Raw genomic sequence first — 9892 nt, 5'->3', positions numbered from 1 at the left:
TCCCACCGAGTGGAGAGCAATCCTCCCACTCGGGGGCTTAGCTGCAGTCAAGCACTCGCCTAAGTTCTCTTACTAAGAGACTTAATGGCAGTCGAGCACTCGCCTAAGTTTGGAAAAATCCTACCGAGTGGAGAGCAACCCTCCCACTCGGGGGCTTAGCTGCAGTCGAGCACTCGCCTAAGTTCTCTCACTAAGAGACTTAACGGCAGTCCAGCACTCGCCTAAGTTGGAAAAAATCCTACTGAGTGGAGAGCAATCCTCCCACTCGGGGGGCCTAGCTGCAGTCGAGCACTCGCCTAAGTCTCTCACTAAGAGGCTTAACGACAGTCCAGCACTCGCCTAAGTTTGAGACCCATCCCCATCCGCAAGGACGACGAGGTCCAGGTCGACTGCAACCTTCTCCTTCGGAGCTGCGGCACAAATACAACGTCCGCTCCATCCCTATCCGCAAGGACGACGAGGTGCAGGTCGACTGCAACTTTTCCTTCGGAGCTGCGGCATAAATACAACATCCGCTCCATCCCCATCCGCAAGGACGACGAGGTGCAGGTCGACTGCAACCTTCTCCTTCGGAGCTGCGGCACAAATACAACGTCCGCTCCATCCCTATCCACAAGGGCGACGAGGTGCAGTGAGCAAAGTCCATCCGAAGGCAAACACAAGCACATTCGGAGATAAACCAAATTCAAATAAATCCTAAAAGGTTCCAAGCAGTGAATCAAAATTACTCGGGCTCCAAGCCCAAAGGAGTTTAACAGTTACAGAAACCACTCGGCATTCCGAGGCAAATTTAAAGCGTATCCAAGTTCCCTAAGATTGTTCACTCGGCCGAGGAGGGCTGGCAGGCTCCACGAATGAGTCCAGATCGATCCCATCAGCGATCCGAGTGGCGGCATCAATGAAAGTCTCCATGAAGGACCGGAAGTCGTGCTTTTTGGTGTTAGCAACTTTGATTGCAGCCAGCTTGTCTTCACAAGCCTCCTTGCAATGGACTCGCACCAAGGACAGCGCCACATCAGCACCACACCGGGCGGAGGATTTCTTCCATTCTTGCACTCGGTCAGGGATCTCGTTCAGACGAGTCATCAGAGATTCCAGATCATTCTGAAGCGTCGCCCCCGGCCAAAGCGTCGAGTCGATTCGAGAGACAACCTCCTTCACGCGTGCGAGGTAGCTTGTGGCGCTGGCGATACGGGACTCCAGTAGGAGCACGTTCATCGTAGTTTTGTCGCAGACTGGAGAAGCGATAGGGTCCAGACCCGTCTCGACCCTTCCAGTTTCTTCGTCGAAGTCTTGGCAGAGTTCTACAACCAAAAGCCAGTCCATCAACCGAGCAAGACCCAATTGCAAGCATCAACACAGTCGGATTAAAAGAAATACCTTCCAGCACGAGATAAAGCTTCTTGGCGAGGGTCCATAGATAAGCTTCTGTGTCATTGCTCTTGCGGATCGCAGACTCCAACTTTTCGTTCAGGACGACCTTGTCCTTCTTCAGGCTGGTCACTTCGCGGTTAGCTTCATTAAGACAAGATTTCAGTCTATTCACCTCTCCTTCAAGCGTTCCGACTGAAGCAAGCTTCTTGTCTGCGAGAGCGGTTTTGTCTTGGGATGCTTTTTGCGCGGTGGCGAGGTCCGAGTCCTTCTTGTCCAGAGCCAACTTCATTTTCTCTGCAAAAGAAATAATCGAATCAAAGAAGAGATCAAAGAGATATATTGAAATTTAGTCGGCAATCAGTTACCTTCCATACCAGCGGCCTCGTCTTGAGCTTTTTTCAGATTTTGCTGAGCCAATTCCAAGTCTAAGTTGAGTTGCCTCTACTTCTCTTCGAGTTCGGCAAACTTGGAGATAAGAGTACAAGACTTCTGCAGGAGGCAAGAGACAGATCAAACGATAGGTTCGAAGGCACTTCATTTCCGAGTGAATAAAACCTAAAGAAGTGGGCAACAAGCTGTTCAGACCCCAGTCGACTGCCAACAGTCGACTGTGGTCTCGGGGACTACACCCAGTGGGTGCACTTGGCGTGCCCCCACCGATTCTGATCCGACTCGACCGGCCCGCCGGAGTCGAGTGCAAGGAGTAAAAAAAGAGAGAAAGAACAATTGCACCGTCAAGAAAGAAGAACTCAGACCACAGTCGACTGCCAGCAGTCGACCGCGGTCTCGGGGACTACACCCAGTGGGTGCATTTAGCGTGCCCCCACCAGTTCTGGTCTCACTCGCCCAGACCGAGTGGAAGAGCGAAACTACCAAAAATGACAGCGACACCCAGTGGGTGCTCTAATTCGACGCGAACAACAGGAGATTGTGCAGAAGAAGATTTTTCAAGAACAAAAACAGTCGGAAAGTCTACTCACCTGGACATTGGCCCAAAGGGCAGCACTAGCGTCGTAGGTAGCCCGACTGCTCTCATGCACTATCTTCACCCGCTCCATCATCATATCAGCCTGTCGGATGGCTTCTGCAGCCGCTTCCGACTGGTTGTCTGGGACGGGGTAGCTGGTGAAAAAGTGTGCAGACGACCCAGGTGCGGCTGCTTGAAGCTCCGTGGTGTGGAGTTGGATAGTTGAAGGAACCACAGGCGCAGTCGACCGCGTGGGATGCCCACTCGGCAAGGGTGCAGGGAATGTCATAGTGGCCCTGCCCGCGTCTTTAGCTTGACGGACGGAAGGCGTTGCGGTTGGTTCTTGCCGAGTCACCCTGCCAGCTGTTACCTTCTTGCTCTTCCTAGGCTTAGGAGCCACATCTTCGTCGTCATCCGAAAGATAAATGATGTTAGGTGGAGCTGCGAGATAGAACATTCGACCCCAAGTGAACCACTCGACCCTAAAAGGATCAAGAATCGAAATCGCAAGAGTTTATACCTGGGTTGGAGGTTACCGCATCCTCCATTTCCTCGTCCCGGTACTGGTATGAAGAGGTCCCTGACGTAGCAGCACTGCAAAGGCCAGCATTCAATTGGTTACACCCAGTTAATCGAATCCACATAAAGGACAAGTCAGATGGTTACCCGGAGATAGTAGGAACGGTCACTTTGATCCTGGGCAAAGCTTTTGGCAGTTTGGAGGAGATGGCTTTCGGCACTTTCGGCGCTGGGGGCGGCGCGACCTTAGATTGCTTTGGAGCCTTCTCAGTCGGTGTCGGGGAAGACGTCCTGGGGCACTTCGAGGACTGCCCGATTGGCGCAGCCACCAAGTCCGGAGCGCTTGCCGGGTCATGAGTGTGCTTGGACCTCCTCTCCCTGCGAGGAGGCGAGTCGACTTCTTCCTCATCAGTCGATTCATCGCTCTCCTCGTCCTCCTCGGCTTTCGAATGCTCCTCGCCGCTCTCGCCCCCGCTCCCTTCTTCTTCAGCACCTGGGTCCTGCACTCCGTTGGGCATCGAGTACATTTCAATGAGGGCCTGAAAGGATAACAATCAAAGGACATTCAGTCGACCACAAACGGGACATCACATGGTGAATCAGAAATATACTTGATAAAACAGAAATATACCTGCTCCGGCTGGTGCGAGTTGTCGAATGGAATCACCCTCCTGGATCCCCGAGGGTTGTCTTTGTTGCCAGTGATTCCCCTCAACCAGTTCTCCAAGATATCCTCGCTAACCTCCTCCGGGTGGATCCGAGTGGTATCCTCGAGCCTAGAGTACATCCACATTGGATGATCGCGCGCCTGAAGAGGTTGGATGCGTCGACTGAGAAAGACCTCCAGCAGATCCATCCCGGTCACTCCGTCGCGGACAAGCTGGACGACCCGTTCAACCAGCTCCTTGACCTGCGCCTTCTCTTCTGGAACTACCTTCAGGGGAGCAGGCTTCTCCACTCGAGCCAAGGAAAAAGGAGGAAGTCCAGTCGACTGACCAGGGGTTGGCTGATCCTTGCAGTAAAACCAAGTCGACTGCCAGCCCCGGACCGAGTCAGGAAGGATCATGGCTGGGAAAGTACTCTTGCTCCTCATCTGGATCCCCAGGCCACCGCACATCTGGATCACCCGCGTCCTCTCGTCACTCGACTTGGCCTTTTTAACCGACTGGGAACGGCAAGTGAAGATGTGTTTGAAAAGCCCCCAGTGCGGTCGACAGCCCAAGAAGTTTTCGCACATGGGCACGAAAGCGGCCAGATAGACTATGGTGTTCAGAGTGAAATGGTGGAGCTGAGCCCCAAAGAAGTTCAAAAAACCCCGGAAGAAAGGGTGGGGAGGCAGTGAGAATCCGCAATCTATGTGGGTTGCGAGGAGGACACACTCACCCTCTCTAGGCTGCGGCTCGGTTTCGTCCCCCGGGAGCCGAGCCGACTTGTGAGGGATCAATCCCCCCTCCACCAGGTCATCGAGATCGTCCTATGTGATTGCCGAGCGGATCCAGTTACCCTGGATCCAGCCCGCCGGCAGGCCGGACCTCGACGAGGATCCGCCCCGGCTGGTCCGCTTGCCCTTCGCCTTCGCGGTCGCCTTCTTTGCGCGTTCCAGCGCCACCGTCTTCTCCTTCCCCATGGTGACGGGTCAAGCTCGAACAGAGGTCCGGCGACGAAGCGGAAGCGAGAGTGGCGAAGAGATCGGGGGAAAGAGAAGATAGAATGGGAGCACGCGGAGCAGAGGCCTGGCCCGAGACCTTTTATAAGGCCTTTCACCGAGTGGCTGACTGGTGGACCCAAGCGATCTAAACAAATCCCGCAACAGTCGCGCGCGCAGTACGTACCAAAAAAGGTGGTGCAGGGATCGAGGAGACTTGCCCAATCCGTCCCGATAACTTCGGTTCCGCCCGTCTGGGCACTTCCCAAAATTCGAATCCCGCGAGATCCGCGGAGAGCAGAACAACCTGTCAGACCGAAGACAAACACCCTCTACATCATCATTCGGAATTTTACCATGAAAGTTCACTCGACAACAACCAAGAATGGACCAAGGCGATTGAGAAAGGAGTCGACGCCGTCACCTCAACTCATTGTTCCAGACAAGGCATATTCATAGCACAAAGAGTGGGTCGGAAGTGTTCTCAACTCTTCCTCACTCAAACCCTGATCCATTCGGGGGCTAATGATGAAGCTATGTACCTAGGGTAGGGTCATGGACCTGTCCAACTTACCCTCCCCAAGGACATCTCTGCAAAGAATCAGAAACAGTCGAAGAGAAACCATCAACCACTCGACCGTGGAGATGCACTCACTCGACCACCTTGAATACACTCGACCACCAGAAGATGAGGAACCCTCCACTCTGCAACGGTGAGGACTTAAACCATAGCATTATGAGCATTTATGATGCTTTACTGTAGACGTTACCAGTAACGCCTTTCCTTTATGAACATTGAATCATGTGTAACGGAGGGGAGCTGGGGTCCTGGCGCACTCTATATAAGCCACGCCCCTCCTCTGGGACAAGGGTTCGCATATTTTTGTAAACTCACACACACATATAATCTAGTCGACCGCCTCAGGGCACCAAGACGTAGGGCTGTTACTTCCTCTGAGAAGGGCCTGAACTCGTAAAACTCGTGTGTACAACTCCTTCATAGCTAGGATCTTGCCTCCTCATACTTACCCCCCATTCTACTGTCAGTCTTAGATCCACGACATCCGCAACTACAACAAAAGTATTAAGGTAAACCTAACCATAGCATGAAACATATGGATCCAAATCAGCCCCTTACGAAGCAATGCATAAACTAGGGTTTAAGCTTCTGTCACTCTAGCAACCCATCATCTACTTATTACTTCCCAATGCCTTCCTCTAGGCCCAAATAATGGTGAAGTGTTATGTAGTCGACGTTCACATAACACCACTAGAGGAGAGACAACATACATCTCATCAAAATATCGAATGAATTCCAAATTCACATGACTACTAATAGCAAGACTTCTCCCATGTCCTCGGGAACAAACGTAACTACTCACAAAGCATATTCATGTTCATAATCAGAGGAGTATTAATATGCATATAGGATCTGAACATATGATCTTCCACCAAATAAACCAACTAGCATCAACTACAAGGAGTAATTAACACTACTAGCAACCCACAGGTACCAATCCCAGACTTGGAGACAAGAATTGGATACAAGAGATGAACTAGGGTTTTGAGAGGAGATGGTGCTGGTGAAGATGTTGATGGAGATTGCCCTCTCCCGATGAGAGGAGCGTTGGTGATGACGATGGCGATGATTTCCCCCTCCCGGAGGAAAGTTTCTCCGGTAGAACAGCTCCGCCAGAGCCCTAGATTGGTTCTGCCAAGGTTCCGCCTCGTGGCGGCGGAGTTTCATCCGAGAAGATGGCTTATGATTTTTTTCCCATTGAAAGACTTCATATAGCAGAAGATGGTCATTGGAGGGCCACCAGGGGGCCCACGAGGTAGGGGCGCGCCCCCCACCCTCGTGGGCAGGGTGTGCCCCCCCTGGTGAACTTCTTGCGCTCAATATTTATTATATATTCTGAAATTGACTTCTGTGAAGTTTCAGGACTTTTGGAGTTATGCAGAATAGGTCTCTAATATTTGCTCTTTTTCCAGCCCAGAATCCCAGCTGCCGGCATTCTCCCTCTTTATGTAAACCTTGTAAAACAGGAGAGAATAGGCATAAGTATTGTGACATAATGTGTAATAACAGCCCATAATGCAATAAATATCGATATAAAAGCATGATGCAAAATGGACGTATCGACTCCCCCAAGCTTAGACCTCGCTTGTCCTCAAACGAAAGCCAAAATCGAAAAATATGTCCACATGTTTAGAGATAGAGGTGTCGATAAAAATAAAATACAGACATGAGGGCATCATGATCATTCTTAGAACAACAACTTATATAATTCTTGTCATATGATCTCTTATGCTAGAGTAACAATTCAATCACAATTTCAAGTATGAATCGTATACTTCATTGAAAACTAAAAAACTATAATCTCAGTCATTGGAGCAATTGCAATTTATCATAACATAGGAAAGAGTCAATTAAGAGCTTTTCAGCAAGTCCACATACTCAACTATCATATAGTATTTCACAATTGCTAACACTCACGCAATACTTATGGGTATGGAGTTTTAATCGGACACAAAGAAAGATAGGGGCTTATAGTTTTGCCTCCCAACGTTTTACTTCAAGGGTAATGTCAACAATAATAGTTCATGAAAACTGACATCCAATTAGCCATATATATCAGGATCTTTCCAACATACTATGCTTGCCAAAGGATAAAATGTAAAAAGGAAGGGTGAAGATCACCATGACTCTTATGCAAGGTAGGACATAAAAGTAGAAGATAGGCCCTTCGCAGAGGGAAGCAGAGGTTGTCATGCGTTTTATGGTTGGATGCACAAAATCTTAATGCGAAAGAACGTCACTTTATATTGCCACTTGTGATATGGACCTTTATTATGCAGTCTGTCGCTTTTATTTCTTCCATATCACACGATCGTATAAAGCTTATTTTCTCCCACACTAATAAGTCATACATATTTAGAGAGCAATTTTTATTGCTTTGCACCGATAACAACTTACTTGGAGGATCGTACTTAATCCATAGGTAGGTATGGTGGACTCTCATGGCAAAACTGGTTTAAGGGTATTTGGAAGCACAAGTAGTATCTCTACTTGGTGCGATGAATTTGGCTAGCATGAGGGGCAAAGGCAAGCTCAACCATGTTGGATGATCCATGACAATATAATTTATCTCAGATGTAAGAAAACATAACCCATTATGTTATCTTCCTTGTCCAATGTCAACTCTTTAGCATGTCATATTTTAATGAGTGCTCATAATCATAAAAGATGTCCAAGATAGTATATCTATATTTGAAGACCTCTCTTTCTTTATTACTTCCTATTAATTGCAACGATGACCCAAACTATGTTTGTCAACTCTCAACCACTTTTATTCATCATACTCTTTCTATGTGAGCTCATTACTCTCCATAAGATCCTTATGATCTCTTTGTTTCTTTTTATTTCTTTCTCTTTTCTTTTATTCACTTAAGATCATGGAAAAATAATCAAGCCCTTGACTCAACACTAATCTTTATTATATAGCTCATGGACTCGATTACATAGAAGGATCATAAAGCAAAACTCACAACTAGATCATACTAAGAACTTTTATTCTACTAGATCAAGATATTACCAAAAGGATCGAACTAAGAAAAACGGTAAAGATAAAAGTGATGGTGATACGATACCGGGGCACTCCCCCAAGCTTGGCAGTTGCCAAGGGGAGTGCCCATACCCATGTGATTATGTCTCCTTTGTTGGTGAAGAAGGTGGAGTTGTTGATGATGGATAGTCGCACATCGAGCGTAGGAGGTCTTCTAACTTGCGGATAATGCCCTTGAGTGCGATGATATGCTCCTTCAACAAAATATTTTCACGTGTGAGATACTTATTTTGTATACGAGCTAACTCAATCATCTTGAAAGCTTCGATCTCTGTTGGGGTAAGAAGATTGTGATCAAGTTGAAGGGTGTCTTCTGTCGCCAGAACTTGGTCCTCCATGGCCTTCTTGATCCCTTCATCCTTGTTGATCTCCATGGGTTCTTCTCTCTTCAACTCTATCTTCATTAGCCAAGCATCGTTGCCCTCATGGTTGGAGGAGGAGGGAGACGACATAGTGCCTGGCCTTAACAACCCTGCCAGAAAACAACTCAAAGCAAAGACAGGAGATTTTTGCATGATACGGGAGTCAAAACCTCCGGGAGATTATATAATGAATTTTTACCTACTAAAATTGTGCCGTGTAAGAAAACGGAGTCCGAAAAGCGCACGAGGTGCCCACGAGGTAGGGGGCGCGCCCAGGGGGGTAGGGCGTGCCTCCACCCTCGTGGAGGCCTCGTGTCATTCTCGGACTGCTACTTATTTTTCTATTTTTCTAATATTCCAAAACGGAGAAATATTGCCTTAAAAACTGTTTTGGAGCCGGTTTACTTACCGTATCACATACATATTCCTTTTCGGTGTATGAAACGTTCCGGAAAGTGTCCCTATTCCTCCGGGGTTACAGTTTCAATAACATTGGTTTCAACATTTTATAGGATTACCTGAGATATAATGTTTAATTCTTTGACCGTTCACCACCTTCGGATTTGTACCTTCGAAGTTGTTGATTTTTATGGCACCAGAACTATAGACCTCCTCGATAACGTAAGGACCTTCCCATTTAGAGAGAAGTTTTCCTGCAAAAAATCTTAAACGAGAGTTGTATAGCAATACATAATCACCTACATTAGACTCATGTTTTTGTATTCTTTTGTCATGCCATCTTTTAACGTTTTCTTTAAACAACTTGGCATTTTCATAGGCTTGGGTTCTCCATTCATCGAGTGAGCTAGTATCAAATAACCTCTTCTCACCGGCAAGTTTAAAATCATAATTGAGCTCTTTAATAGCCCAATATGCCTTGTGTTCTAGTTCGAGAGGTAAGTGACATGCTTTTCCATAAACCATTTTATATGGAGACATACCCATAGGGTTTTTATATGCAGTTCTATAGGCCCATAATGCATCATCAAGTTTCTTGGACCAATTCTTTCTAGATCTATTAACAGTATTTTGCAAAATTAATTTAAGTTCTCTATTGCTCAATTCTACTTGACCACTAGACTATGGGTGATAAGGATATGCAATTCTATGATTAACATCATATTTAGCAAGCATTTTAAGGAAAGCACCATGAATAAAATGTGAACCACCATCAGTCATTAAATATCTAGGGACTCCAAATCTCGGGAAAATAACTTCTTTAAGCATCTTAGTAGAGGTGTTATGATCAACACTACTAGTTGGAATAGCTTCTACCCACTTAGTAACGTAATCAACAACAACTAAAATATGTGTATACCCATTAGAGGAAGGAAAAGGTCCCATATAATCAAAGCCCCAAACATCAAATGGTTCAATAACGAGTGAATAATCCATAGGC

Source organism: Triticum dicoccoides, chromosome 4A, assembly GCF_002162155.2.
Source record: "Triticum dicoccoides isolate Atlit2015 ecotype Zavitan chromosome 4A, WEW_v2.0, whole genome shotgun sequence".
NCBI classification, from domain to species: Eukaryota; Viridiplantae; Streptophyta; class Magnoliopsida; order Poales; family Poaceae; genus Triticum; species Triticum dicoccoides.
The sequence above is the reverse complement of the archived record's forward strand: the minus strand, read 5'-3'. Positions refer to the sequence as shown.